General features: G+C 45.6%; 1 protein-coding gene across 13 annotated transcripts in view; it reads right to left on the bottom strand.

Moving 5' to 3' along the window:
* The window catches only part of PCDH15 (protocadherin related 15), a 711,356-nt gene that overhangs the window by 308,980 nt on the left and 376,409 nt on the right, over positions 1–25,967 (bottom strand). The window contains exon 1 of one of the 13 annotated variants that reach the window (XM_048310475.1): positions 11,677–11,739. The exons of the other annotated variants lie outside the window; for them this stretch is intronic. The gene's annotated coding sequence lies outside the window, so the exon portion shown is untranslated. Of the gene's footprint in view, positions 1–11,676; positions 11,740–25,967 lie in introns of those variants that run through there. 13 annotated transcript variants of the gene reach the window in all.

Genomic DNA, 25,967 nt, shown 5'->3' with positions numbered 1-25,967 from the left:
GTTCCTGAAGGAACTGGGCTCAGCTGCTTTTGCACTTGAAGCAGTGTTATTCCATTAGGTGACATTGCTTCCAACCTTTTACACCTCACATCCCAGAAAACAGAAGTTCAGGAGACTCTTGGTGTCTTCAGGTCAGTCTAAGGAAAATCCCGTCCAAATACAGATTTTAGGTGTTATCAGACCTAAAAAGAAGGGCTCGCGCCCACTTTCAGAGGCCACTGATATTTGATTTTACAACCTTGAGAAACAAAATAAATCCAGCTCTCCAATCACGATGTTCTATTTTAGAAAGTTATTCAGAGCTCAGCTGACACCCTTGAGCGGAGTCTGCTCCTGAGAGATTTTTAGGACGGAATCTTGACAGATTTATTTTTGATTTTGATGAAATGTCAAGTTAAACCACAAGGATGGCAATGCTGCTGGCTCCCAGAATAAGCAGCTCTCTATGCAACTGGAATACAACAGAAGAAAAATCCTGGTTTTTGCTTCCACGTGTACCAGGAAAAAAAAAACCCAAACAAAACAAAAAAAAAACCCCAAAACATGGCAACAACAAAAAACAAACAAAACCCGCCCAAAACCAAAAAACACCGAAAAGAACAAAACAAAACCCAAAAGAAAACACAAAAACCAAAGAAACTACAAAAAAAAAAAAGAAAAAAACAAACAGAAAAAAACAAACAACAAAAAACAACCAAACAAATAAAAACCCCAAAAAGCCAGTCTAAAGCCCAGAAAATGAGAATATTAAGTTCAAATGATTCTGCTAACTCGGAAATAGCTCAGAACAAATCCCAATTCACCACGAAGTACCAAAAGGTTGACAGTCTGTAAGAAATAAGATTGAACTCCAGACAGGGCAAGGAACAACTGTGAATTGTTAAGAGAAGGAAGATCTGTAAAGTAAAAACATACAAAATGTCTGCAAGACTCAGTATTTTCCTGAAATATATTCTAATTTTAAATTTTAAGAGAGGATAAATGTAAATTAAAAAAAAAAAAGTTATGACATCCAAGCACTTTGAATATATTTAGAGGGACAATAATATGATAGTAAATTCCAATAATTAATTTACTTTTAGACCAGGTGCTATTACAGGATGTAAAATTTTGCATTCATTCGAAGCTGGAGGGGGGGGAAACACTGCCTTGGTCAAAATAAATAACCATTCCCTGGGCACCCTGTGCCAGGGCCTGCCCACCCTCCCAGGGAACAATTCCTTCCCAATCTCCCATCCAGCCCTGCCCTCTGGCACTGGGAAGCCATTCCCTGTGTCCTGTCCCTCCATGCCTTGTCCCCAGTCCCTCTGCAGCTCTCCTGGAGCCCCTTTAGGCCCTGCAAGGGGCTCTGAGCTCTCCCCGGAGCCTAAATTTTGGGCCAGGTTTGCCACAAGCCAGAGCCATTGGCTCCCTCACACCAGAGCTACCCCATCCACACCCAATTCCATAGGAAACACGGACTGTGGAAGTGCCCACACCACCCAAACCAGCAACAACCACTCTGAGCGTTCTCCACGAGGAGCAAACCTGGAAACAACCTGGAGGCACACACTTTGCACCTTCTGCTCCTGCAGTGGGTTTGAAGCCCTGTCAGACTGAAACAGAAATCACTAAGCATGCATTATTAATTCATTAGACACATAAACAAATATTTGCTATTTATTTGTCAAAAACAATGGCTCCTGAGAAGTTGCTGTGGCTGGGTGAGTAGCTCAGCATTTAAAAAGGGATTAAATCCCCATTTACATCTGTGCTATTATTTACACAACCGGCTTGAACTCCTTCAAGCAGCACAAGTGACACAAAGCAGGGATGCGCTTTGCACCCTACAGTCATGATAAATCTTTCAAAGTATTTATTTTTTAAAGGTTGATGCAACTGAAGTGCTTTAACACAGCAAAAAAATTACAGTGGACTGGTTTTTTATAAGGTTCATCATTATTACTGATCAGCTGAACTCTCTTAAAGACTGTAGACATAAAATAGGGATATAGAATGCTCATTCAATGCTTATTCTGGAGAGCTGGTGCCATAATAAATCAGAAATGCCAGGAAAACAGCAGGAAAAGCCTCTTACAGAAGCCAAAAAGGAGGTGAACTTGCTTTAGAGCCTGACAGTGTTCCTGGCTTAGTTAAAGCTACAGTTCATTACAAACTCTGTGTCCCAAGCGTTTGATTTTTGTCACCCAAACAATTCTGTTGAAGTGCCAGCAGGAGGAAAAAGGCTCCTAAAAGATTATTTAACCACAGAACAGACACACCCTGGAGAACCCCAAGCTCTGTTCTGCTCCACAATGCTGTTCAACACTCCAGTCACCTCACTTGGTATGGAATTCATACCCATTAATTCCATGGAATATCTCAGGGGGGTTACTTCTGATTAGCAGGTCCTGAGCCCCTCTCACTGAGGGTGCATATCCAGAGCTCATCTGCTGGAAGACACCCTCACCTGAGGCTTAAAAAACCCTACAAAACCCTAATTAGGGTTTGGTTTTGTAAAACCAAACCCTAATTCCAGCTCAGGAGCTCAGGATCACCTCTGATAGCCCAGGACATCCTGGAAAGATGAATCTCACCCCACGAGCTCCATCCCATGCCCAGGGCCCTGAGCCCCTCTCACTGGTGGGGCACATCTGCTGGAAAACACTCTCAACCTGGGGCTTAACCAGAAAAAGAAACTTTAATTGCAGCAATTCTGGCTCAGGAGCTCAGGGATCACCTCTGGCAGTTTGGGACATCCTGGAAGGGTGAAGATCAGCTCACAGCCCCCCTCCCATGCCCAGGCCCTGAGCCCCTCTCACTGGTGGGGCACATCCAGAGCACATCTGCTGGGCTGGAGAACAGCCTCAGCTGGGGCTAAAGCACAAAACCAAACCCTAATTCCAGCTCAGGAGCTCAGGGATCACCTCTGGTAGCTCAGGACATCCTGGAAGGGTGAAGATCAGCCCACAGCCTTCCTCCCATGCCCAAGTCCCTGATCCCATCTCACAGCCCCTCCAACAAGAAGAAAAGCCAGGGAAAGAAGACTTCACCTTTGAGTGAAAGCCAGTTCTGGCTCTGATTCAGCTGCAAGTGTGACTAACTCTGTTTGCAGAAGTCAAATATCTGCTTAAATGCTTTCCTGAAGAATTATTCAAGCATAAGCAAGTATTTGGCTGTGCTGGTGCTACAGTGAATAATTTAGAGTGCAAATCCAGCCCTTTCTCCAGTTCTGGGCCTTCCAAAAATCCAAACACGACTCCAGGTTTTATTTCACTGACACTTCTTGAGCAATTAACACATGAGTATTTCAGCCTATGGATTCTTGGATTTGTTCAATCCTATTAAAGTGCTCTCATGCTCCAAGACTAGCACAGTTGAGTTGGATTTTATCACTCTCCTCTCCTTGGATAAGACCTTTCAGGAACGTGAAGATTTTTAAGATCGCATTTCAAGATCAAACCTGCTCCCCCCTCAATTCCCTTTTCCCAGCTGCTGGATCTGTTTCTACACAAATGAATGCATTAGAAAAGAGGAATACTGATGCTGCATTCCTGTCCCTTGTCCTTGTGTTATCAAGCTCTTGAGTTTTTAGCCTTACTTGGAGGCAGCATTTTTAGAAAGCAAAGACACAAGAACAAGAAAAAACCACGATGACAATTTATATGAGGATCTGAAGTAAAATTTCACCTGTAGCTTGAAATTCCTCAGCATTTCCTCTGCATCTACATTCAAATAATTCATCTTCAAATATTCCTGCTTGCCCACATTCTTCTACGGACTACTGGCTTTCTTCCCTTCCTTGCCCCTCTCTTTAAGCCTGGTATTTTCTGTGCCTTCCTTGCAGAAATGACTCTCTAGGAGTCGATGAGATGCCACTGCAAAGCCAAAGTCAAGCCTCAGTAACAGAGCTCAAGAAAGTAATTTCAAACGTCAGTGAGAACACCACAGCTGCCCCTGGGCCTGGCTGGGAAGGATGCAATGTAAAAGTTTAATTAATGAGCTGTTTTTACTTCAATGCAGAAATCCCTAAGTTTATCTCAATATTTTGCCCCCCCTACCCCCCAACCTGCTGTTTTCTTGCATTCCATCAATTATAAAGCTCTTTGTTTTCCACCTCTATGTACCAGTGGTAGCCAGAGAATCCCAGAAAGGTTTGACTTGGAAGGGACCTTAAACCTCATCTCATTCCAACCCCTGCCATGGGCAGGGACACGTCCCAGACACCCCAAGGGTACTCTTTCCACCCTCCTGCCAGCAGAACACCCTATAAATGATGATTTAAAGGATTAAAGCCATTTAGTGCTGCTGGTTCCCACTGAACAAAGAAAGTGGATAAGTAGATGGAAAGTTTGCATGGAGAAAACTCACAAAACTAGATAAGAGCTTTACGGGAGAACTGAGGGAGAGAAAAGCACTTTTGTTTCCTGCTTCCATCGCTAGCAATGATTTATTTCCTGTCTTTTTAACAAGTAATGCAGCTACTGGATGGATTAACAGGATTGCAGCTCTTCAGCATTCACTCCTGCCAACAAACCCATTTTTTCACGCATTATGAATTTATTTATCCTTGTTTCCAACTCCTCTGTGTGGACTTCACCTATAAAATACTGTTTTCACAGGAGGTTTTGAGTCACAAAAGAAGTTGCGTGGCTGGGGCACTGTTCATTTGAAACTCCTGCTGTGCAGATGGTGCCTCCAGAAAGCGGAGAGAGCAAAGATATCCTAAACCTGACATCAGAGCCAGGAGACTCCAGCTGAAAATTAACATTAACACAAAAAGATTAAAAGAAACCCAATCCATATCAGGCAGGAGTGGCTCAGTGAGTTCTTCAATAACCTTTATCTTCCCAAAATATGCACACAGAGCTAAAGTTACACATTAAAGTGTTAATAATGAAAATATAATGCGGCATAAAAGCCCAAAGATCAGTTTCATTGCTTTTACGGCACGACAGGTATTGGATTCCATCCCAAAAAGCTCTCCATTTCTCCCTTGCCAGAGCAGCTTCTCTCTGAGGATCCTTCCCTGGGATTACATAACTCAGAGGAGAGAATCCAAGGAGTAAAATCTCTCTGACACCAGGAGATGTTTTGTCAGGAACCCCTCTGAGTGCTCCTTGCAGGACACCAGGACCTGTCTCCACATCGTATGGCTGAAAACCTGGCTGGTGTTACAGAAATGGAAACTCCCCAAACTAAACCGGGGCAACCAACACGTCCCAGATTAATTCAGTTTAAGCCCATTGAAGTGGATTCCTTTTACTGAAGAAAAGGACATTTTCTCAAGTAGAATTTCTATGCTACCTCCTCCCTTCTCTGAGAGGATTTTTATTTAAATTCTTGTAAAAATAAAGACATTAAACTTGTCGCTTTTCTAGAAAATGAGCCTTTCTGCCGGCCTGTAGTCGCTACACCAGGAGTAGTGTTAAATACACTCTGGAGCAGTGACAGGAGCTGTGTTTGAGTAGCTCCGTGCATGACATGTCAGAATTAACATGTGCACACCCCCCCGAGGAGAGATTTCATCCAGCCGCCCCCAAAACCAGCTGAAGATTGTGGTTCTGGATATCACTGGGCAAGAAGTTAGGGCTGGCTTTGGAAGGTAGGCCAGATGCCAAATAGTAAGGCTGGTTACACCAGAGAGCTGCCACAATCTACAGCAGGATTCAAAAGTCCCCTAAAAAACAAATGCACATCCCATTATTGTACAGGAGCCAGCCTGCCTTGGGACACTGCCAGTAAATCCCAAATATTCCTTTTGGCACCTGGTGTTAACCCCCTGCAATCCAGGGACACTCTCCTTGTGGCTTTTGCCACAGGGACCAGGCTCCTCAGCAGAGCCCATGGAAAATTAAACCATTTCACAGGAATTCAGCTTTCTCTTCTAGAAAAGAACAGGAAATTAAAGTTTCATCATTATCAGGTCCTGGGTACGTTATCAGTGACCACATTCTGCACTCAAATCACGGATTATTTATTTAACCCCTGAGCCATGTGCACAAGGAGCCTTCAACACAAACAACCTCAGATACCCAGCCTGCTACATTTAGACCCCTCTCACACCTCACCAGTTTTCTTGGGAAGCTTCCTCAGCCTGGACAGCTGGATTGGAGTCTGTGAATGGAGCCCCAAGCCAGCTTTCATTATCGTAAGCATATCCCTGCTGTTCAGCACCTCCTTTCTGCCTCTGCTCCTTAAGGCTGACCTTCATTTTCCTCCTGCTCCCATCCAACAGCACCCCAGACCTCAAGGCAGCCTCGCCTTCCCCGTCAGTTCTGCACATCAAACCTTTGTGTCCCCCTCATTCCTCAACAGCCTCTCCCAACCCTCCTGTGCCGCTCTGCTCTCCAAGTTTTCCCAGGTCTGGCACCATACCTCTCAAGCCTCAAGCACTCTCTCTCCTCCACTCCATGATTTTCCTTCCCAGTATTTTAGGGGAATCTTACCCTTAAAAATCCCTCTTGTTGCTTCTTAATAAGCACTGAGCATGACTGAGGTGAGTACATGTTTTGATTATGCTTGGACTGATTTCTGAGCTTGTTGGCCAGGAGGGAAAGGAGGCAGTGAAGTCTTTACTCACGTCTTGACATTTTTAAAAGTCTGGAATCACTTCCCTCTCTTCACTGCCCCAGAGCAGCTGGGGCTGCCCCTGGATCCCTGGCAGTGTCCAAGGCCAGGCTGGACACTGGGGCTTGGAGCAGCCTGGGGTAGTGGGAGGTGTCCCTGCCCATGGCAGGGGGTGGGATAAGATGGGCTTTAACCAACCCAAACTGTTCTACGATTCCATGATTTATCCATCTCCATTTAACCACTCCACTTTCTGAATCTCCTCATCCCTCCAGCTGCTTCTCAGCCCTCTGGCAATCGCGTAAATCCATCTCCTGAACCTCTGCTTCTCCAGATATCCTCACACCTCAGTGCTGCATCATCAACCCTCAACAACTCAGCATTTCACTCCCTTCATTTTCTATATTCCTGCTTTCCTTAAAACACAGAACACCCAGCACTCTCATCCAGCCAGGCTGGCTATTCCAAGACATTAGGCCTCCACATCTCCCAAGCAATTCCTCCTCTTCCACCCTTCCAGACTCTCCAAAGTGCTTCTGCCCACTGCTGAATGCAGGGATGGATGTGGCATTTCCAGCCTTTTTTGTTCTGCTGGATGTGTGGGTGATTCACATGCTCAGAGTCGGGGGAATGTGGGCTGTGCCCACGTGCTGGGGCACCCGGATGGGCACCGGGCACTCATCCAGGGACAGCTGGCACTGAGCACCTACCAGAGCTGCTGGGGATGGATTTAAACACCCACGCGTGGGTTTTGATCTGCTCAAGCATCTCCTTGGTCAAATATCCAGCAAGAAATGGTTTCTGAGGAACAGAAGAGAGATAAAGGTGGGATCTTACAATTCATTGTGGAGACAGGAAAACAACAGAGATGACTTTGGGAGAAGTGCAAGCACAGGGATTTTCAGATGGTTTCTGGCTGCCACAGGGAACTGCTTGCAGGCTGGAGGTAGGCTACAGCTGCCAAGGATTACTGGTGTAGAAATGGTTTGGGTTGGCAGGGACCTTGGAGATCCTCTCATCCATCCCTCCATCCATGGGCAGGGACAACTGTTCCTTCCTGTTCAGGCCCTGCTGAGCTGAGCCAACTCAGCCCACAAAATTCACCTCTTGTTCAACTCAGTCCTGTGTGTGAATCCCAGACTGGTTTGGGTTGGACAGGGCCTTAAAGCCCACCCAGTGCCACCCCTGCCCCGGGCAGGGACACCTTCCACTGTCCCAGGCTGCTCCAAGCCCCAATGTCCAGCCTGGCCATGGACACTGCCAGGGATCCAGGGGCAGCCACAGCTGCTCTGGGCACCCTGTGCCAGGGCCTGCCCACCCTCCTAGGAGGAATTTCTTCCTCATATCTCACCTAAATTTCCCCTCTGGCAGTGGGAAGCCATTCCCCCTTGTCCTGGACCTCCAGGCCCTTGTCTAAAATCTCTCTCCATGTTTCCTGTCAGCTCCTTCAGGCACTGCAAGGCCACAATGAGGTCACCCCAAAACTTCTCCTCTCCAGGTGAACACCTCGAGCTCTCCCAGCCTTTCCTCCCAGCAGAGCTGCTCCATCCCTCTGCTCATCCTGGAGCCTCCTCTGGACTCTCTCCAGCAACTCCAGGACCTCCCTGTGCTGGGCCCCAGGGCTGGGGCAGCTCTGCAGGTGGGGTCTCACCTGAGCACAGGGGCAGAATCCCTCCCTCCCCTGCTGTCCATGCTGGGGAATCAGCCCAGGATTGGGATAAGAAACAGGGAAATCTAGGGAAAAGCTCTGCACCTCACCCCAGCATTGTACAATAGAGATAGTTCCACATCATCACCAGCAAATCTGAGGTGGAGGGAACAGCCACGAGGAAGTGATGCACAACAAGAACCTCAATCCTACACTTCGAATGACTCCAGCACATTTCCTGAGTTTGAATGCAGCACATCCCTTAGAATGGGTCAAGCAGCTCTGTTGGACATGAAACATCTCATTGTTTATTTAGATCCTTTGCTCATAGGGCCTGTGTTGGTGGTTATTTCTAGAAGAAGATCAGCCAAAATGGGTTTACGAATGTTTATATTTAAGAAACTATTAAGATATCCAGGTAACAATAAGATCCCTGAAGGAAATCCAGGAATACCACCAAAAGCAGAGCTTTAACAACCCAGCAATAACACATCACTCAGAGGAATGTTGGAAAAGAGGGCTATTCTCAAATTTCAAAAGCTGTCAAAGTAACTAAGATTGTTTCACCAATTTCCTGTAACATCTCATAAAGGAAAAAAACACCATTGTTTTCTGACAGGCTTTAAATGAACAGCACCCTTACACCCACACAAGGTCACAAGTTTGTCTCTGGCTGAGGCCAGATGTGGGAGAAAGGACAAAAGCAAACAAGGAAATGCACTCAGAGATGCAGAGATCGCTCAAGGAATGGACAGCCCGTACACATTCACAGGCTCCTGATAACATTCTCCCCCTCTTTCACTCACTTTTCATCATCTTGCTTGATATTTTCATTGGCACTGAGCTGACATTTCCATGAATTCCATTAAAAACCCTGGTGTTTAGAAGACATTAGGTTGAGCTGGTGAAGTTGAATAGGCTAGAAGCAGCCAGCACAGGGTGGACACTCAGTGACCTCCCCACGGCACATGAAGGAGGCACCACATTCCTGCCAGGGCATTATCACAAGTTCAGGCATCAGAGGTGAACCTCTGAGGCTGGAGAAGGAGCTTGGATAAGGGCCTGGAGCGCCAGGATGAGGCAGAATGGCTTTAAACTGAAGGAGGGCAGGGCTACATGGGATATTTGGAAGGAATTGTTCCCTGGGAGGGTGGGCAGGCCCTGGCACAGGGTGCCCAGAGCAGCTGGGGCTGCCCCTGGATCCCTGGCAGTGCCCAAGGCCAGGCTGGACATTGGGGCTTGGAGCAGCCTAGGACAGTGGGAGGTGTCCCTGCCCATGGCAGGGGTGGCACTGGATGGGCTTTGAGGTCCCTTCCAACCCAAACCACTCGGGTTTACCTGAAGTTTATTACCACTCTGTGATAATAAACCAAGCTTCAGAAATGAGGGAAGAGACCTTTTTTACCTGCAGCAATGTAAGCTGGCCCAAGGTTCAGCAGCAGAGACCATAGGACAGAAATCCCTCAAAGTCAGACAAGAGCACAGAGCAGAGGGTGCCTGAGACACTTGGGTGGGAGGAAAACACAGAAGCCCAAGTTCATGATGGGCAGCTGGGCCATGGCTTTCCTTTTCCATGGAAGAGCGAGCAAGGCCAATCCATCTTGGACGCGGCTCTGTCCACAATGCTTCAAGAAGGGATTTTACCACCTCAGAAGCACAGGGGTGAACCTGAGAGATACCAGCGTGACTGTTAATGTCACCAAACAGCAGCTGCTGGGAATTGGTGACACCCAGCACGGATTCCTGCTCACTGCTCAAGTCAGGGAAAGGAGAACAGACATGGAAGCCATGATTACTCCTGCAGGAGGGAGGGTGGAGTTCTGGACACAATCCTGAGACAGCTCCTTTGAAGAAAGGGGAAGAGGCATTCCTGTGGTTTGCAGCAGAGAGGTAACTACGGGTAACCAGTGCCCAATGAAGGGATGTGTCCCCTCCTGGGGCTTTGGCCACAGTGTCCTGAGCCTGCCAGGATGGGGAGGGACAAAAAAGACCCTGGCAGCAAGAACACAACAATAGAATGACAAGAAATGTTTGTTCTAAAGATAAAATGAGAAGATAAAATTAGTTTTCGTTCAGCATCAGAGGAGATACCTTTCAACCCAGGCTTGTATTCCATGGGATGGCAGCAGGCCTGGGATCAGGGGTACTCTGAATCTCTTCCCTCAATCTTTGTGGCTTTTGTCCTAAAATGTGTAAAGAGAGGTGGGAGAGAGAGGAAAGCCCCATGGGGTGTGAGGTTGGCTGTCCAAAATAAAAGGCTGAAGTGTGGGAAACACCATTTTAATGCAATTCAGTTGTAAAAACAATAGAAAACGACGAGCTATGAGGCCAGATGAGCTGGCCCACGCACTTTACTACAGCTGGGTGAGGAGGGGAGGGTGTCAGAGCGTGGAATTAAGTGCCAGGTGAAAGTCTGCCAGCTCCAGAGTTCAACCCTGGCTACAAACAGAGCATTGTCAGCAGCTCTGTGAGGATCTAAATGCATTTAGTACCTGGGCAGCTTGGGAAAGGAATCTTCATTTGGAGAAAAAGGCACGTTGGGACAAGTAAGATATTCATGTATGCAGAGAGGGATTGGGAATTTGTCAGCTTTTCAGATATTTCCCCCTCAGAGGAGGCGGCACAGGGAGCGGCTGTGGGGATCGAGCTGCAGTAAACAAAATGCTGGGGAGCATTAGGAGGGAGAGGAAGAGGGCCTAAATTGGAATGACATTATACAGGACAATAGGAAACCCCTGGAGCATTAAACAATGGGTTTGCTGCCATCATTGCAAAAAAGAGACACCAGAGAAGGACAAGGGCTCAGGAAGGACACGGGGGGGGGGGGGGGGGGGGGAACGACACCTTGCACTCCTCTGTCAAACACAACAAAAAGCCCAAAAAATCCATGCCTACCTCAGAAAATCAGACTGGTTTGGACTGGAAGGAATGTTAAAACCCACCTTCCACTATCCCAGGTTGCTCCAAGTCCCATCCAACCCCGTCTTGGACACTTCCAGGGATGGGACAGCCACAGCTTCTCTGTGTCAGGGCCTCCTCACCTTCCCAGGGAACAATTCCTTCCCAATATCCCATCTATCCCTGCCCACTGGCAGTTTAAACCATGGACAAGGAAGATTCCCAAGGATTACTTAATGCAAGAAAGAGACATGACAGACATCAACTGAAATCTTGATCAGCAAAGGTGCTGTAGCAACAATTTTTTCCCATGACACTGTAATATTTCTGTCCTAGAGGAATACAGACAGGAATAAAAGCAAGAATACACACAAAGAAATCTTTCTCACACCAGCTAAACACTCGGGCTTGTTCAGGAAGTCATCAGAACCGAGAAAACACTCTACTCCCAGTTGTCACCTCTCCAAACAACAATAGATGTAATTATGCAGATTAAACCAAGGACATTCCATGCTTCAGGGCTTTTGCAAACCGCCTGCAGGAGCCAAGGGGGAATCCCCAGGCAGTGCTGTGCACCTCACCTCAGGTCCAGGGGTCAGGGACACATTTCCTGTCTCCAAACACGCAGTGAATCAGAGGAATATCTGCCGAGCAGAACAGATGAATGGCTTCATTCAGTCGCTAATTGATATGTTTGATTTGTCCCCCCAGGTGTGTGGTAAAAATTGAGTAAAGCATATAAAAGCCCATAAACGAAGTGTGAGTTTCCTCACACTTCTCCACACTTCTTCCAAGCTAAAGAAACTGCCTGGACTAAGAAATTTACTTCATCTAATCTGAATGTTACGATTTTTCCATCACTTTGGTCCTCAGCACACAACAGAGAAGAGGGAATGTTCTACACCTGAGCTTAAGGCAGTCAGCTTTTGGGAAACTTGGGCTTAAATCCTGCTCTTTCAACAGTGCCCTGGTTCCAAAAGTGACAACACATCCCAGGAGGGACCTTGTGGCTCTGCACAAGTCCCTGACAGGAGGGGGCAGCCGGGGGGGTCGGGCTCTGCTGCCAGGGAACAGGGACAGGACAAAGGGAAACGGCCTCAGGCTGGGCCAGGGGAGGCTCAGCTTGGACAGCAGCAGGAATTTCTGCATGGAAAGGGTGCTCAGGCCTTGGCAGGGGCTGCCCAGGGAGCTTTGGAGTGCCCATGCCTGGAGGTGTCCAAGGAAGGGCTGGAGGTGGCACTCAGTGCTCTGGGCTGGGGACAAGGTGGGCATCGGGCACTGGTTGGACTCCGTGGGCTGGGAGGGCTTTTCCAGCCTCGGGAATTCTAGGATATGTTACTGCAGTGAAAGGAGCTTTTTCCTGGAGCTGGCTCCTGATTCACACAGCTGATGTGAGGCATTCCTCCCCAAGGGGGAAAACTGAGAAAAAAATCTCTTCCAAGACATATATCCCAACAGCAATAAGATGTTTGGCCTTGGAGGGAAGCCATCAAAATCAAGGCAAAATCTGTAGGAGAGGCCTTTGGGAAATTATCCAAAACAGGATCCAGACAGAAGCAGTGCCACTTCACCCGAGGACACAGTCTGAGGTGGCACAATGAAGTGGAGAACATCACAGTAATGACATCTGTGCTGCTGAACGGCCCTGCCCTGATTCTGAAGTTTAAATTTTCAGTGCTTTCTCATTAATTGCATCTTGAGGGAATAAGATGGTTTTAAACTTGGTAGGAGCAGATTTTTTTAAAACCTAGAGCACCACATGCCAGGATTTTGGTTTCTGCCACCCCACTTTGAAAGGTCACGGGGAGAAAGGAAGAAAGCAAAGACAGAATGAGAGAAGTGCTTTGAAAAAAAGTGAAAAAAGGTCACGAGAACCCAGCTTTGGCTAAAGCTCCTCAGAGGCCACTTAGACTGGACACCTACTGGGATGGGAGGGCAGCAACTCTTCAAACTACCCCCAGATTTACCCTGGAACAACTTCCACCTCCTGGTAACAAGGTGGCCATAAATCACCTCCGCACAAGAGACCTCAATCATGGCTCTAAACCACACAATCCTTGTACTGAAATTAATCTCTGGAGACATCCTCACAAAGAGCTTCTCCACCCTCAGAACTGAAGCGTTTTCCAAGTTCTGCTGAGCTCCTCCTCAAATCTTTTATGCATGAACCATTCTCCTGATGCTTTAATCATCGTTTACACCTTTCTAGAACAAACGAAGAGAGGCAGAAATGCAAATCTACATCTTTAGGTACCACTTAGCCTGCAATCATAAACACCCCACGTGGCTGCAAACACATCTGATGCAGGCAGACTGCAAAATCTGGCTCAGCAGATGTCCTGCCAGGAAAATCTCAGGGAAGTTATGGAAGTGGATGTTGGGTTTCTGTGCTCAAGTCCCCTTTTAGGAATAAAATCCTGGCTTTTCTGTTTCGTGCCCTTCGATATAAGTCTTGTTTTGAACAAACGCTCCCAGGGAAAGGCCTTTGCCCAACTGAGCACTGCAACTTTCACCACACTTATGACTTTTAATCACAAGACATCTGAAGCCTTCTATAGGTGGTGGTAAAGTAACGCTCATCCCAAACCCCACCATTTTATACTGGAAAACCAGGAAACGCATCGATGTCACCCAGCTGCTCTTTGGAACTGTGCTCCCCTTTCAGTGTCATTGGAATGGCTTTAAAAAAACCAATTTGAGCTTGAACTGCTTTTTAAAAGACATATTTAAATGTTTGTCCTTTTTTGTCCCAAGTTCCTTCCCAACCATAAATATTCCTCAAAGTCTGCTGAAGAGCAGGCAGTCCAGCATGGGAAATATCAGCCAAAAATGCTAATCAATACTTGAATAAAAGTATTCTGCTCAGGATATTTTGCCAGCTCTGCTCTAAATTGGAAGTTTAACAAGATACGGAATTTTCAAATTCATTAGGAACACCAAATGACCCAACTGCTCTATTTCTTAGTGTCGGCCCCAGATTTCTTTTCAACTCACATTAACAATTATCCTTCTAAATTAATGAAATCTCCTTCTAAATTCCTGAAAGGAGGAAGCAGTGCTCCAAGAGTCTGGATTTTGGGGTTGATATCTTGCTTTCTTTAAGGAATTATAAAATCGCACAATGGGTTGGGAAAGGTCTTTGACATCTCATTCCAAACCCCTGCCATGGGCAGGGACACCAGGTTTTCAGTCACTTCAAATTCAGATTTGGGCTCATGTAAGGGATGATCAGGATCACTCTCCAAGAATATTTATGGAGTACAAAATTCTGAGAATTAAAACTCTGCTGGATAATCCAAAGTATTTGAAGAGCACCAAAGTCTCCCAACACTATTTGCTGAATTCATCACATCTTCCCTCCCTTTTTCACCATAACACCAAATCCTCGTCCCACTTGTATGAACTGGAATCAATTAATATCCAATCCTCCCTTTCCCCAAGCTGAATTCCATAGAAGTGGGTGTTCATTAAGGGATGATTTCCCCTCTTTGAGATCACCAACACAAAAGGCCTCTGATCCCAGAGAACCCAAAGTCAGGGAGACCTGGCACCAAGTCCAAGTCAGGTCAGTGGATTGATGGGAAAAATGGGAAGCAGAGCACAGAAAATCCTTGTTAAAGTAAAGGGAATAGCAGGGCAGGGAAGCCCAGGGAGCTTGGAGGGTACAGGCTGCTCTCCAACCCAAGGATCAGTGATGGCGTTTTTAGGGTATTAACAGAAAAGGTCTCTAAGTGGATGGGGTCTTTCCTGCCTTGGGAGGCTTTGTTTGCAGGCTCTGCCAGGCAATAAATTGATTTAGCAAAATGTCAGGGTGGAGGGAGGAGACAAGAAACAGGAGGTAAATTCCTCCCAGAAGAACATCAACTCTCTGACTGCTCTGCAAAAGGCAGATGAAGGATTTACTGATCTGCTGGAGTATTTAATGAAATCATTCTCCTGAGCACAGCCTTGATGAGCTGGATCATTGCTACCTCTCCCCCAATAACTCACTCCCTTCTCATTATGCAAAAAAACTTCGCATAAATACCTCCACACTCATCATTCCAATCACTTGTGCCACTGCTGTTCAAAAATCATCTTACACTGCCACATCCCCTCATTCCATGGCATAATTCAGCATAACATTGCTAAAATTCAATTCGGAGTGTCCCAAAACACAGAGTAATTTGGGTTTGTGGCAGGACACCAAGCCCATTCCTATTTCACATGAAAGTTTTGTCTAAAGTTAATTAAACAGCCAATCTGACCATAAATTCAGTATTACAACTAAATTCTCTTCACCATTTTAAAAAGCCTAACAAATGGCTGAATTGCAAAACAGAAGGTGGGATCTCCAAAAACCAACTCAAACTTAATTCTTGCTTCAGAGGAGGCAAAAAAATTACAGATTTAGAATCGATTGGCTACTACAAATTTTTCTTCTACAGATAAGAGCCTCTTACATTTGAAAAAAGAATTGAAATACAGCAAAATTTTGGCTCTACTTCCAAAAAATTGTTGACGTCATTCGTGTTGGAAATAAGAATAGGGACAGAGGCAGAAAACTCTCAGGTTTTAGAGTCATTTCCACACCCTACTACTGATCCTACAATAGGACAGGCAGCAATGTCCTTGTTCTAACGTCTGTCAGAGAAGTTTTCATACCAGCTGTACAACCAGTAACAGCAAAATGGAAAAGAAAAAGGGAGGGAAGAGAGTGCAAGAAGGGGGGAAGAGAGCCACCTTTGAAGAATTAAAGTGACCATGAAATCTTTTTTTCCACAAAAGGTCATCAGTCAGGACAAACCTATGGCTGCTTAGGTATCCAAACAGATTATTAGGACCACAAAATCAAGTTGAAAAAATAAAAAAAAAAGGAATTAACAGGAAACAATCAGTAACAACTTATTTCATGTGTTGATAGCCCAGTGCTTGCATTGGAGATGTGGCAATTATCCATCCTTGCTCCCCTTCCCCTTCAGTCACTACACAGCTCCATCACATCCTTGTTCTGTCCTTCCTTTTCCAGGCTGAGAGTCCTGGAATTACTTAGTTATTCTTCAGAGAGGAATTATTTACACGTCTGCAATTAAATCTCTGCTGAATTTCCCCTGGATTTCAAGAAACCTTAACAATGGGGGAAAGCGCGGGACTAATTCCCAGGAAAAACAAACAAAATGTTTTTCCACCTCCTGTGTTTCTGTGGAGAAATCGAGAAGTCTTTTAATGCAGTCTGAATGTGTAAGAAAAAGAGAAACTCTCAACACTCCACTATCACTGCTTCAGGTTCATCTCTTCCACGACTTCACCTCTCTGAAATTCCTGCATTTTCTCTCCTCTTCCAGCAGCACAGACAATGCCCTACACCTTTCAGAGATGGGAAAAGCACTGCTCTCCTCATCTCCCCACCAGGAGGGGACATCAATCCCAGCAGGAATACTGAGGACAAACCAGCCACAATGGATTATGTCCGTGTCTAATAGTTCCAACAGCTAAATCTCTCTATCAGGCTCATTCATCACTAGGATGCAACAAGAGCAAAGGTTTTTTGGATAGAAAGAGATTTTTAAAATCAGCTTTTAACATTTAAAGGCTATCAGGATATTCCTCAGGCAACACAAATCTTTTGTCTTCCCACAGAGGAGTCCTTTCAACACCTGTGCTCCCAAAGAAGAGCAGAACCCCTGGGTTCTCCATGTAGGGGAAGCACATGGTCAGGGTTGTGTGCAAATGTCATCAAGACTAAAAAAAAAAAAAAAAAAAAGGAAAAAAAAAGAGGCAGAAAGCATTAAAAAAATAAAGGAAACCCAAAATATTGTGTCAGGTTTGTCCATGGATCTGCAGAAGCAGCTGGTTGTAACTCACTTTTGTGCCAAGCTGGGGCCAGGGAGTTAAGACACCTCTAAAACCACACTCAGCTGAGCTCTGCCATCGCTGTTACTCCTCAGGTCTGAGTTCTGACCACAACTCACCCTTAAGGCACAAAAATCAAGTGACTACAGCTCTCCCCTTCCTCAAAAATCCTGTGCTTTTGATGCCTTTTCCTGGTCTCAAAATCAACAGTCATACATGGTTAGAAAGGAAAAAGGGATTTTACCTTGGAATTTATTTTAAGGATCCTTAGGTGCACATGTCCAGGTCGAATGCACCTTAATGCACACCACAATGCCCACCCCAAAAGATCGGGTATAATATTATAGGTGTTACTAATTAGCAGATCTATCAAAGATTCCCCAATGAGAGGCTCAAGTGAGCCCCCCCTCCCCAAGGAACCTTCCCCTGGATGGTTCTATCTCAGCTTACAGCATGTGTTCTGGAGAGGACCGTGGGGTCTGGGGCACACTGATACTGAGCTACGAAGCTTCTAAAATGTTGAGTCTCCCAGCTGAACAAACAAGTCCAAGAATGTAGGCAAAAAGCACTAAGAATACAGAAGTTGTAAAAAAGGTATAAAAGAAAAGGCAAAAAATCATCATGGCTTCACTTTAACAAGAGCTGATGAATCAAAACCCAAGCAGAAGATTGGGTGAGAGAGCAACATTCACATGAGGGAAAGAAAAATATTTATATACCCTGGTGAGCAGAAAAAGGTGCTCTTAAAATCAGCATTCAATAAAGCACAACAACTGTATTTGCTAAACCAAATCCCAAGTCCTGCTGGGCAGACATATGGCACATAATAAACCCAGAATTGGTTAGAACTGCTGAAATACCATCGGATAAATGAAATTATTTTCTAACAGTACTTAGCTACTGGGAATGGCTCCTGCCTTTGTACACCAATTACTGCTTAATTACTGTCAGGCCACACTTCCTAAAGGAACAGCAGAAGGGAATTTATGGCACCAGTAAAGGAAACGTCTGTTACGTCAGGAGTAAGAAGCATTACTGTTTGTTACAAACTGGTTTCTAATTCAATAGATAACAGCCAGCAAAACAGCATGATTGATACTGCTGGTTAATAAATTAATCAGCAAGAGCAATCTAATAATGTTTAATAATTGAAGATTATTTCATTTTTAAGGATGAGCAAAGTAGTGGCAGGAAGATGCTTTTCCTGGATTACAGAGCTCTCAAGGAGCAAGGGTCATGGAATTAGCGGTGCCTTCATTGCCTCTTTGCTGCTGGGCACGTGGACACAGCTGCCAGAGGGGCAGAGATCTGCCTTGAGGAGCATGAACATCCCAAATACCATAAATTCATGGAATGGTCTGGGTTGGAAGGGACCTCAAAGCCCACCCAGTGCCACCCCCTGCCATAGGCAGGGACACCTTCCACTGTCCCAGGCTGCTCCAAGCCCCAGTGTCCAGCCCGGCCTTGGGCACTGCCAGGGATCCAGGGGCAGCCCCAGCTGCTCTGGGCACCCTGTGCCAGGGCCTGCCCACCCTCCCAGGGAACAATTCCTTCCCAAAATCCCATCCAGCCCTGCCCTCTGGCACTGGGAAGCCATTCCCTGTGTCCTGGCACTCCATCCCTTGTAAGAATCTCTCTCCAGATCTCCTGTAGCTCCTTCAGGCCCTGGAAGGTCACAATGAGGTCACCCCAAAGCTTCTCCTCTCCAGGCTGAACAATCCCAGCTCTCCCAGCCTTTCCTCCCAGCAGAGCTGCTCCATCCCCCTGCTCATCCTGGAGCCTCCTCTGGCCTCTCTCCAGCAGCTCCAGGCCCTCCCTGTGCTGGGCCCCAGGGCTGGGGCAGCTCTGCAGGTGGGGTCTCACCTGAGCACAGGGGCACAGGGGCAGAATCCCCCCTCCCCTGCTGCCCACGCTGGGGGCTCAGCCCAGGGCACGGGGGGGTTCTGGGTCCCAGCTCTCGCCCACAGCACCCCCAGGTCCTTCTCCAGGGCTGCTCCAGCTGCTCATCCCCTGGATTGATGCCAGGAGTTGCCCTGATGCGGGTGCAGCACCAGCACCTGGCCTGGTTAAACCCCACGAGATTCCCAAGGGTCCCTTCTGGAGCTGGTCCAGGTCCCCCTGGATGTTTGGGGGATCATTTCACAGCCATCACACCACACACAGAAGAAACAAAACAAGTGTTTCTATATCCAGGGGCTCCCAGTTATTTGAATCCCTCCTCCCCAACAGAAGGGCATAAATCAGGCTGCTCATAAATTTCCACTTCACTAAGTTTGCAATACAAAAGCAGTTTCTTCCCTAGGGACAAAGAGGAGCAGCAGCACTTGAGAATTCCAGCATTTCTGTGAGCAGGCTTGTTTCCAAAAAACAAAAACCAAAATACAGTAATTGGAACACTTGAGCAGCTAAAAAAAAAAAAACCATCCTCAAATGCTTTTCAGCACCATCTTCTCTGGTTCTGCTGCTCTTTTCCACCTCATAGTAGGATACAACCCATTTCCTACCTGAAGGGTAAGAAAATGGAAATTTGCTGAAAGCCAGAGCAGAACCAGAGGAAAAGCTCCTCATCCATTTCCACTCAGGGCTGTCTGCTGCAAAGCCCCAGGCATCAAGGACAGTCAGGCATTTAAGGAAAAATGTCTTCATTTTGTTCCTCAGACCATTTGAAGCACATGTGATAAATCTGGAGAACAGCTTGCCAGCTGCATATTCTAAGGAGGAACAAAATCAGGGCATGAGAGGGACAAACTTCAGTAAACAGATTAATTATGGTAAAATTAATGATACTGAAGCAAGAGCCACAAGGGACAGGGTCCTCCTCCCTGCAGATTGAATTATTGCAATAAAGGCCAGAATTGGAAAAACCACCTGACACAAAGCTCCAGATCCATCAGGATTTCACCCAAAGTCTTTAAGGAGATGAAATAAGGCCCCAAATAAATGAGAATAAAGCACAAGTCAGGAAAACATGTTCAGTGTAGCCGTGACTGCATATGCGCCACCTTTTAGACACAAACACACCTTGGCCCCAGCAAAATTCACTGTACAATCCCTCACAGTGTTCATTTTCAACATCACTCAGCACCTTAAACTATTTAATAATGCCTCTAATAGTCTCTAGGATCTGAAATTTTAAAATTTGGACTTGAACTTTGAGCTTACTGGCAGGTAAGACAGACAATGCAGTATTAAAGTGACTTGTGAATTGTGAGTCTCTAAAACTCCATCTACCCATGATTTTACTGGTTAAGACATCAGAATTCCTTAAAATTCTTCATTCTGGATGCTTCTTTCTGCTTTAAATTAACTTCCAGGGTAAAACATGAAGATATTTCTCATAACCAGTGCCTCCTGTAATCCTAGTGGAGCAATACCCAAATCTGACCATTTAATTCTCATTGTTCATGTAAAAGTGTGTTGAGTGTTCGAACTCTTCAGTTCTATCTGATCATATGGGAAGGCACTGAAGTATCAGAGTGGAAGGTGTTATAAGCAATTTAACTTTTAATTAATCTAAACTTGGAGCTAAAATTATGCTACACAATTTAATGTTATGTTTTAATCAGTCCCCTAATAGAGCATTTTAATCTCCAGAGCACGCACTCACATTCGGAAGGGTGCAGTGGAAGGCTCAACTAAACTCTCCACCTCACTTGAAAAAAAAACCAGGCCCTGAATTTTAACTAACCCAAGAACAACAGGTCAAACAAAGCTTTGAATAGGGAGAACTGAGGCAAAACCCCCAAACTTTGCCTCACTTCATTTCTTAAAAAAATCCTATGAAACAACATCAGAAATTACAAAGAACCCGAATAATTAATGAAGGAAAAGGGGACACCTCCCACTATCCCAGGTTGCTCCAAGCCCTGTCCAACCTGGCCTTGGACTCTTCCAGGGATCCTGGGGCAGCCTGGAATCTGTGCCAGGGCCCCCCACCCTCAGAGCTGCACAGGACCAAGTGAACATCTCCACCCCAGCAGAAATTTTAGATGTTCAAAACAAAACAAGAAATCCTGCAGCAAACTTTCCCGCACAGTTCAACCACCAACAGGACAAACAAGAAACACAAGCTCCAACAGTGAGTGTGTCCAACACAAAGAAAGCTTTCCTACTGAAATGAACACCAGAAAATTTAAAAAAATGAAGTTTTTCATCAAAGAATTGTTAAGGTTGGAAAAGACCTCCAAGACTTGAGTTCCACCCTGTGCCCGATGCCCACCTTGTCCCCAGCCCAGAGCACTGAGTGCCACCTCCAGCCCTTCCTTGGACACCTCCAGGCATGGGCACTCCAAAGCTCCCTGGGCAGCCCCTGCCAAGGCCTGAGCACCCTTTCCATGCAGAAATTCCTCCTGAAAATTTTAACCATCAAGATGATTAAAAAAAGTTTTATTTCTGAGGCACCTTGCCCAGGTTTGCCCCAATGGACACAAACCAACCCAGACAGAACCTCTGACATGCTGAGAAATCTCTCCCTGAAAAGCCACTAAGCTCAGAACTCATATTTGGGACTAAGCAGCCTTCAGAGGACACCAGAAACCTCTTCTAATTTAAGTAAATCAAAAAGCCAACAGCCCGGCCAGACATTTTTACACAGAGCATGTGGTGAGGAGGTGCTGCCTCTGGGCTCTGACAGGATGCCCAGGCAGTCAGTGCTGACAGACTTTTTAGGGTCCCAGTAAATAAAACTGTCAGAACAAGAACAATGAACAGTTGAGAGTGTGAAGAAAAAAAAAAATTAATTGAACTGGATCTGTACATCAATTTAGCCTCTGGGGCAAACTAAAATGACTTGGCTCTTACTACCCTGGAAACATCCAGCTCCCTGTCCAGGGTGATTCATGTTCCTGGCTGAATCATCAGAACCAATTAAGAAAATGGAACTCCCTGACTTTGTTCTGAAGCACCACCCACCACCTGATGCAGAGATCTTGCTCTGAGTCCCTGCAGACATTGAGAAGGGCAAGAGAAGTGCTCAGTGCTCCAAAAATGAGTGGCTCTTCCCTTGTCTCCCAAAACCCAAGGATGTCTCCAATGCCATGTGTTGGTAAAATACTGAGAGCTTGAAAGAGTGGAATCACCTTGTTCAACAAAGTGAGGGCAGAGAGAAAAGAGAATTTCCTGTATTTTGCAATTTATGGTTACGAAAAAAAATCCAGAAGGTTTCATGAGGGAAATGCTGCTTCAGTGGGGAAAATGGAATGAAGAATGAGAGCCATGAGGAGAAAAATGCAGGTCCCTCCTCTGTCCTCCACAGAATCACTGAGCAGGTACCATCTCCAGCTTGCCCTCACACAGGAAATACAAAACCAGCCCAATTCTTCTACTGAAGATTCAGATAAGTTCCACAATGGTTGGTTTTGGTTTTTTTTTTTGGAACCCTGTAACAAAACAATTCAATGTTACTCATTCTAAGTTGGAAACACATTTCTACAGTTTCCAGTTGCTAGGAATTCAAAAGGGGATTTTCAGGCTTGAGTAAAAACCCCAGAATTACCAACCAGATGCTCCCAGAGCAACCTGAAGGTGAACACACCTGTGGATTTCTTTACTTTTAAATCTGTTTTGGAGGTGAGCAGGCACTGAATGACAGATCTGAAAGAAACTGAAACAAAAAAAAAATCCCTCTTCTGCATTCAGTTATTTCCCACTGGATGTTTACCAAAAAAAAAAAAAGTCATCTCTAAACTTGTCATAAGCAATAAGGGCCAGGAGCTGGACTTGGCTGATCCTTGTGGGTCAGAACATTCCATCATTCTATGAAAACATGGAGAGAGGCAGAGATGGGACACACCAATTTCCTGTGAGCATACATGGAATATTACATTGTCTGATGCAGAAAGATTCTCTAACAAGCACCATGAGGAAGATTTGCTCTGCAGAACAGGTTCCATGGAGCAGTAGGAAGGGAAAAACCAAGAGGTTTTCCTCACAGTGGCACAAAAGTGTGTGAAAGAACCACACTGAGATGATCCTTCACACATCTGACACCCAAGAAGCAGCAGCTGGGTCCAATTCCATGGCCTGGATTTCTCTGACATCTTCCCAAGGAACAACCTGAAGGCCAAGATATTGTAATGTGCCATGTCCACAACAAACAATTCCCAAAGTTAAATACCCTGCTTCCAATTCTGGCCAGGAATCATTCCAAGAGCAGTGGTAAAGCCAACATTTTAGACACATCTTTAGCAGCCCTCAAAGATAAAGGTTCTTGGAGCAGCCTGGGATGGTGGAAGGTGTCCCCGCCCATGGCAGGAGTGGGATAGGATGAGCTTTAAGGTCCATTCCACTGCAAACTGCTCTGCAATTCTGTTGGGGAATAGAGATGACAACTGTCACACTTGATGATTATTTGTGAAAGCCAGAACTTTGCACAATTTTTATTGCTCTTTTCAAAAGCTGATGATTCAGAAAGAACTGGCAGGGAAGGCTGGAGAGTCAGCAAATGTGGCTTTGCTTATTTTCATCAAGGAGATTGGTGGCAATCATGTCTGTAACAGCACGACCAGCTCCTTTCCCAGCAGTGGATCTCATCCCCCTTCCCGGCCACGCTCTGCACATTCCATATGCTCCAAGGTGTCCAGCAGTGAGGGAAAAGGCAGGACAGGGTGTCACAAGGCAGCCAGACCCATCTGTTCTCCTGGTCATGCTGGCGGTCCTTCAGGAAGGAAAGTGGCCACGGAAAGCTCAGCCCAAAACAAAGCGTGGCCAGAGGGGACAAACTGAATGGTTTCATCTGAGGCACATCTGCTCCCTGTGCTCTCTCCTCGGCTGGAGAAAGCTGTCCTGTGCCTGCCAGCAGCAGGGACCACAGGGACACCACTGTAAATCCCAGTTAATCCAGTCCCACCCGGGTCTGCTCACAGGGACCTCACCCTTGACAGGGCAGTTGAGAGCAAAGATGAAGGAGGATGAAGACCAGCAGGACTCAGGTGAGTTCCTAAGCCAGACTGGTCCATGTCAGGACATTTTCATCTGCTCTGGGCAAGACAAAACCCATCTTATTCCATGTTCACTCCTCAAACTTCAGCCACCATAACAGCCTCTCCCTCAGCCTGCCAGAAAACAGCAGGACAAGTGGCTGAACTCAGAGACTGGAGAAGGTTGGAAGGTTTCATGAGGGGAATGCTGCTTCAGTGGGGAAAAAGGAATGAAGAATCAGAGCCATGAAGAGAAAAATACAGGCCCTTCCTCTGTCCTCCACCAGAATCACTGAGCAGGTATCACTTCCACACAGAAAACACAAAACCAGCCCAATTCTGAAGATTCAGAGGAGTTCCACAGTCTTTTTCTTTTCTTTTTTTTAATAAGCCAGACTGTAAGAGGAGCAATCCACTTGTAGCTGATGACTATTATTTACATTTGTAATAATACATTTCAAGAGCATAACTAATAGCCTGCAGTAATTTAGTCAACAGAATTCCTCCACTTGACATCCCTTTGGAGAAATTATGAAACAGACCCTAAATAGATGCTGACAAGCTGTTCCCAAACACGGATGCAACATCATTTTTAAAAACTGCTTAACTAATCAACATTTGAAAGTAAAAACACTGCTTGTGACCTGCATTATCATGCAAACTGTGTATTATTTTTCCCTTCTAAATCAAGAATTCATTATCATATTTATCGTGCACAGCCCTACAAACCCTATTTACCCTCCAGCTCCTCAGCCCTCACAGCACCCTGATAATTGAATATCTCATCTAAATCTTTGTTTTCCTCAGCTCATCAAAATATGCCCCACCCCTCAACACCAAAGGAAAAAAAAACCCAAAACAATTTAAAAAATTTTAAAAGTACAACTCCCAAGCCTGTTGCTGAATCAATGCTCTCAGTAACTCCTGTGGCCCAAGCACAAGACATTTGACAAAGATTTGTAGTTAAAAATAGTTTCAAAGCAAGTGGAAATTGACATCCCCTGTTAATTTATGTCAGTGGTTGATTACCTCCAGTCAAATATTTACAGCTTGTTTACAATTTCAACATCAACAATTTTGACTTGCCGTCGTTTTATTTTGTTCCACATTTGACTGCAAGAATGAGGCCCTCAAGCACTAAAAAAAAAAACCAAAAAAAACCCACCTGCATCAAAAAGATCACCCTGCTAATTATTTTTTCTGCCTGTGTGAAATGTTGGTGCCCCACAGCTCTTATTCTTAAAGCTTGATTATTAAAATATCATTTTAGCTCTGAATAAGAGGAACAACGCTGTGAAACACCCAGGTATTCACAGGGATTCCAACATTCCCATTTGCCTGTTCCACCCGGTTCTTCACCCTTTTCATATCCATCAACCCTCTAATTCAGGCAGCCCAATTTCCAGCTCCTCCTCACCTCAACAGCCTGATGAGTCTGGCAAACAAGGATTGCAGCAAAGCCACCCCATCTTCCTGGGTGTTTGACGTTTATGATACACCTGACCCAAAGGACATTTAGGGAATCCTGAAACAGCAAAGAATTGCCACCAGAGCTGCTAGAGGCCGGCCCAGGCAGGTAAATTACAGGCAGTCAGTGATTCCAACCAGGCTTCCAGGAATAAAAGCCTGATAAGCTCTAAAGGAAGGCAGGGGGAAATTCTGAAACAGCCACCAGAATTCAGCTCTTTCTTAATTATACTCCAGGAATAACGAGGTGGAGGTTCATCTGTAGGAGTGGTAAAAGACAGAAAACCAAGGCCCAGTTTTGTTGGTAATAAAAACTAACAATAAATTGCTGCCTCTGTCATGCATTAATACAGGGATCCAAGGGAAGCCTTGAAAAGATGTTGCTATTTCCTCTGGCATAAAAGCTGCCAATCAAATCATCAAAATGAACGATAAACAACAAACCAGCAGGAAGGGAACAAAAAAAAAAAACAACCCAAAAAGCACACAAAACTTTGACACAGCTAAAGGGAAAAGAAAGGGAACAATCCTCTCAGCAGCTGCTACCCACTGGCCAAAATTCCTGCTTTTCTTTATGTACATTTATATTCTACCCAATACACTGCTACTCTTTATTTACTAACTCCTGGTACACACAACTTCTTTGCTTCATAAAC

The sequence above is a fragment of the Corvus hawaiiensis genome, chromosome 8 (assembly GCF_020740725.1).
Source record: "Corvus hawaiiensis isolate bCorHaw1 chromosome 8, bCorHaw1.pri.cur, whole genome shotgun sequence".
Classification (NCBI taxonomy): Eukaryota; Metazoa; Chordata; class Aves; order Passeriformes; family Corvidae; genus Corvus; species Corvus hawaiiensis.
Note: the sequence above shows the minus strand (reverse complement) of the source record. Positions and strands in the feature narration are given on the sequence as shown.